Source organism: Triticum dicoccoides, chromosome 7A, assembly GCF_002162155.2.
Source record: "Triticum dicoccoides isolate Atlit2015 ecotype Zavitan chromosome 7A, WEW_v2.0, whole genome shotgun sequence".
NCBI classification, from domain to species: domain Eukaryota; kingdom Viridiplantae; phylum Streptophyta; class Magnoliopsida; order Poales; family Poaceae; genus Triticum; species Triticum dicoccoides.
In genome coordinates this window covers 744,526,824-744,532,281 of record NC_041392.1, presented here as the reverse complement: position 1 = coordinate 744,532,281, position 5,458 = coordinate 744,526,824, and the positions used below count along the sequence as shown (strand labels likewise).

General features: G+C 42.7%; 1 pseudogene; it reads left to right on the top strand.

The window, feature by feature from the left end:
* Window positions 1–966: 966 nt before the first annotated feature.
* The window catches only part of LOC119334182, a 10,855-nt pseudogene continuing 6,363 nt past the window's right edge, over window positions 967–5,458 (top strand).

Sequence of the window (5,458 nt, the reverse complement as noted above, 5' to 3'; positions counted from 1 at the left end):
AACCCACATAGCCTCTTGTGTATATATACACACCAACGCAGCCGACCCAGCTAACCTAAACCTATTCGTACAATGACTCAAGAGTTGTAACTGGACTCTACAAATCCTAAACGACCTAGCACTACTACCTGGTCAAACTAACACGGACACAACACGCCTAGGCAGCCAAGCAAACTCCTAGCCGGACTTTTACTACTTGCTCCACACGTGCACATCCAAGACACCTCCTAGCCGGACTAATCAATCTAGCCAGGAACCAACTATAATCTACTAAACAAGATTATCTCTAACATCTGCCAGCGCCATATCAGCAACGGCGTGTAATGGCGCGTGTCACTGCGTTTGCGCAAGGATCAGTGTCCGCTTCCACGAACAAGTGCCTGTAAGTTGTCGGCTTTTTCCCCCTGCACTCGGTTTAGGAGGACTTTTGTGGAGCTTGACACGCAACTCCATGGATTCGCTACTGTACTCTTCCGAGCAAGCTGTACAATAGTCTCTCCACTGTCAAATATTGGGTATGTAAATTTTGCAGTAATTGGAAACATTGTGAAGTTTAACCGATTTTATATAGAATTTTTTTCATCAATAATTTTATACCCCAGCAAAAAAAATTATAATTTTAGAGGAGAAGGGAAAATGGAGAAATTTAGTGGCAGGGTCGAGTCGCGGCGATACTACTGTTCATCGTGAGGAATTTCCTTTCATCCTCGAGCAATCTGTGCTGATACTGTTGCTGATTGATGTTGCATGCCAGCAATTCGTCTAACATATGTCGTTGTGTTCTGCAACAAGGGAAGTTGAAAAAGATGGGGAGATGGATCGCTGTTCATACGGTCCAAGATGGGGAGATGGATCGCTGTTCATAAGGTCCGGGATCGAAAGCCCATCATCTTCTATTCTCCATCCCGTGACCTATATCTACTACCAGCTCGTTCCAATCCTCTTCTCCCCACCTCATTCCCAGAGGCCGCCGCCACCCCTGCTCCCCTCGTCTCTCACCGCAGCAGAGCAGATCCAGGAGCCACACGCTACGGGATGCTCGCCGGAGTTCAGGGAGGAGGCGACGCAGCTGAGCAGTCAACCTCGGAATAGTTGAGCAGCCATTAGTTCATCGCATCTTTCCATTCTCTCGCGCGTCTGGCAGCAAGCACCGACTTAGAGGTAAATCCGATTCTCCTTATCCGCCTAATTAGTTCACAGGTACGAGATTGCTAGTGGCTGCCATTGATTTCTTGCAAGCTAATGATTCGTCCAATAATTTGGTCCTGCTAGAGGCCCCACCAACAATATGTTCTGTTTGTTTGAAGCCACGCTAACTAAGTTCGTATAATCGTATCTAAACTGGCCTGGGTGCCCACTTAATGGATCGCCGAGGTGGTATAACACAATTTGACTGGCCCGGGTTCTTAAGCAGCGTACAATCATTAAATATCTATTACAAATGGTCTTCTCTTTCACTGCATTATGCCGATCAATTTTGTTCTTCTTCCAAGTCTCATAGTCTTTTATTGAAACTACAGTAGCTCATCGGAGCTATGAAGTAGAATTGAATAGAAGATAGGTAGATATATAGGACACTCATTAGAGATTAGTGGTACCTTATTACCAAACTCAATGACTTGATCGTGTATGAACACGTGAGTCTTGCTTGTCAGCACATACGTCGATGACGATGAGGATCACATAATATATAGACTTTGAATTGAAATATACCAATGGTTGGTCGCGCGATCATGATCGCTAGCGTATGTTAAGTTATCTAGGTGTACTATGCACAGACAACTTCCAGCTCGGGCTAGCTCAAACAATGTGTTTTGACAGATATATATTGTGTAGTGACATTCCTTTTGTTTTGTCTCTTCTCAACAATAATTGAACTTTCTTTGGGGGCCAACATAATCTTATGTCAAGCCAAACTAATGCAGGAGCATCTTGTATACACCTTCTGCCTCCTTTCACAAGATCTGGCATCGCTAATACCATCCCTTCACAAGATCTTGTATATACCTGCTGAAGACTAGCCCTACACGGCAGCAGGGCTTCATATATATCAGGTAATTACCGTAACTTCTGAATTTGAACCTCTGCTTAATTAGGTGAGTAGTTTAGGGTACTCTAGTTGCCTGTCGTCGAAGCTTCATGTTTTATGGGTCTAGAATTCTTCCAACTTGTTATGTTTGGTAGATTGGAAGGCATGTGAACTATGAAACTAAATAAAACGCCGGGTTTATCTAGTAAGATCACTCAGTTAATGCCGGATAAAGGTTTTCCTATTTGCATATATGTCTAGATATGGCGTCAGTTCGCTCTAGGTACTTTCCTCGTATGTAGTAATCATTTGTACACATACTCTTGTTACATGCTAGTGTTGCTGACGTGGTATATAACCAGGCTGCGCAATGGTTGGCCAAGCTATTACTACACAACATGACCTGGAGTACATGCTAGTTGATCCGACCCTAGAGCCCACTGCCTTGCCATTGTCACTTTTGTCAGAAATCACACATGGTTTCTCTGATGACATGGAAATCGGCAGAGGAGGCTTTGCAACTGTTTATAAGGTACACCACACTCACAGCTGCCCCTTCTCACGCTCCAAGTCATAAAATTTTGTCAGGAATGAAAACGCATTTTTATCTATGCATCTCCCGGCCGGCTGCAGGCAACACTTGAGAATGGAGCCGTCGCTGTAAAGAAGTTGCGCAATACGCACATCCACGAGAAAGAGTTTCTGGGAGAGATTAAATGCCTTGTGAAGCTGAAGCACAAGAATATCGTTCGATTTCTGGGATATTGTTCTGACACACAAGGAAATATGGCAAATTACAACGGAACATTAGTCATGGCAGATGTACAAGAAAGATTACTCTGTTTTGAGTATCTACACAAAGGAAGTCTTGTCGCTTATATAAAGGGTAGGACCATGTTTCCATCTTTATTTTCTTCATTGGGGACTGCTTGGTTGATTCAACCAAATTAGGCATATAACTGAAATTATTTTCTCATCTTTTGCATTCACAAATTAAGAAAGTCAATTGTCTCAAATACTCCCTCCGATCCGTAATAATTGTAATGGTTTTAGTTCAAATTGGAACTAAAACCACACAACTATTATGGATCAGAGGGAGTATATACTAAATTAATTCGCATTTCTCATCTCCCTTTTGTAGATTCATCCAGAGAACTTGAATGGAGAGAGCGTTACCAAGTAATAAAAGGGATCTGCGAGGGGTTAAACTATCTTCACCAAGAAAATATTCTGCACTTGGATTTAAAACCAGAAAATATATTGTTGGATGAAGATATGAATCCAAAAATTACTGATTTCGGACTATCAAGGTGTTTTGAGGAAGATCAAACACGATGCATTACTGATAATGTGGGAGGAACACTGTAAGCCAACTAAACCTTGTTGAAATCTGAATCTTTAACCTTTGTAGCTATAATGTAATATTGTATTGTACTGGCTCTGTATACTACCAACTGATCAGACTATATGCATTTTTAGGGGATATTTGGCACCAGAATTCCAAAGCGGTGAAATCACACACAAGTTTGACTTGTATAGCCTTGGTGTTATAATTATAGAAATGTTGACTGGAAAGAAGGGGTATCAAACTACTGAGAATGTAAGAACAAATTATAAGTGTCCCCATTCCAAGTCGAAATTGTGAAAACTGATGTTATTCACCAACACGAGTCTTTATTTGATGATCCATTTCATAACATAATCACGGTTGCAATTTCCTAGGTACTGGAAATTTGGAATAATCCAACGGTGGATACGTTGCAGTGGGAACAAATACGAGTATGTGCTAAGATCGGGATAGAGTGCACAGATTTCAATCCGGCGAAGAGACCGGCTAGTATGAAGCATATAATCGATAGGCTTGAAGAGACAGAATGCAGTATACATTTAATCCCTACAGGTGGGACAAGCCAGCTTCTTACGCTTCAACAGTTCAATCTTTGCTTCACCTTTGAGCCAAACAAGGTTATGACATGCCCACTGCAGCTAACAAACAACACCAATAAGCATGTTGCATTTAGGCTTACAGACAAGAACATGGAGCCCTCCTTCCTGAATCTACCATTGTATGGCCTCGTTCCTCCTAACACACCTTACACTCTCATCGTGGCAACAAAAGGGAAAGAAGATCTACCTCGAAAATATATCATAGATGTGTTCCTCCAGAGTGCTACATTTATATTGGGGGATGATGGGCATATAAAAACTTTCCAACAGCAGCCAAACAAGTTTTTCCAAGAGATGGAGAATGAAGTGCAGGTGGCCAAACTGAAAGCACTTTATACTCTGCCACGAGACATCACACCATCATCGTCTATGGTAAGATATTACTATATTAGCATAAATATGATTGACTTGCTAGGTGATCTCTAAATTTCGACGATAAGTTTTGTTCATGTGTAATATTATGTTAAAATTTATTTGCATGGACGTATACATTGAAAAATATTAAAAACATTACAACAAATAAAATGCATCATCCAAAAGAATAATTATCATTTTTCTCAATGGCTTATTTCCCTATGAAAAATCCTTAGTTAATGTAGTTAGTAACCAAATTATTAATGATTTGCCGTTCGAAACATAAAATTATTTTATTTTGAAATTACATCTTGAGGGAACTTTATTGGACTTTTCAGACTTTGCACCAATTACATGAAACAGGCATAGACCCCTCTTTATAGATAAAGCACAAACCACAATGCACGGCCCAATGATACAAGGTAGTGGGCTAGCCCTCTTACAAACCAGATACCAGGATAGTTGGACAACATATATGCACAAAACTATGTTGCAGGAAAAGAATACAGGAGACAGATTACAATGTCACAACACGTCCTATGAACATAACCTCCATGACTGTGATCAGGAGGGAGACCGGCGCAAAGCGTCACCATTCTCGAGTCCAAAATAGACAAGGGTATTCACCTAGAACTGTGGCATGGAGAGGAGGACACAACGATGACCTCAAGAGGAGAACGACGCACGCGGCCACCGCAGTTGTCGGCGCCGAAGCATGGGACTTTCTCCTGACAGCTCACCCGTACCAGCAAGAGGCCCCTAGGAGAACCGTGATCAGCACAGACCTCCAGATCTAGGCACCGTTTCTGTCTCGCGACAAAGACCATGCATGAGCCACCAGGGCCTCACCGCCCCCACGACCAAGCGACCTAGCCACCACAGCCGTCATAATGCCCTCTGGAGAGCCAAACATGGGGACCACCATCCGGGGCGGCAACCCTGACATCCAAGCCTAGAGACTCCACAACCCATCCAAATCACAACACTTCAACCCCGGTAGGAAGAGTAGTAGGCATCTCTTGCCACTCCTTGCCCAACATCAGCCTCCGGTTCTGTGTCCATGCCTCCACGGTAGGAAGCATCGACACCTGCTTCCCCAACCATTTTAGCTGGAACAGAGGAGGGGGA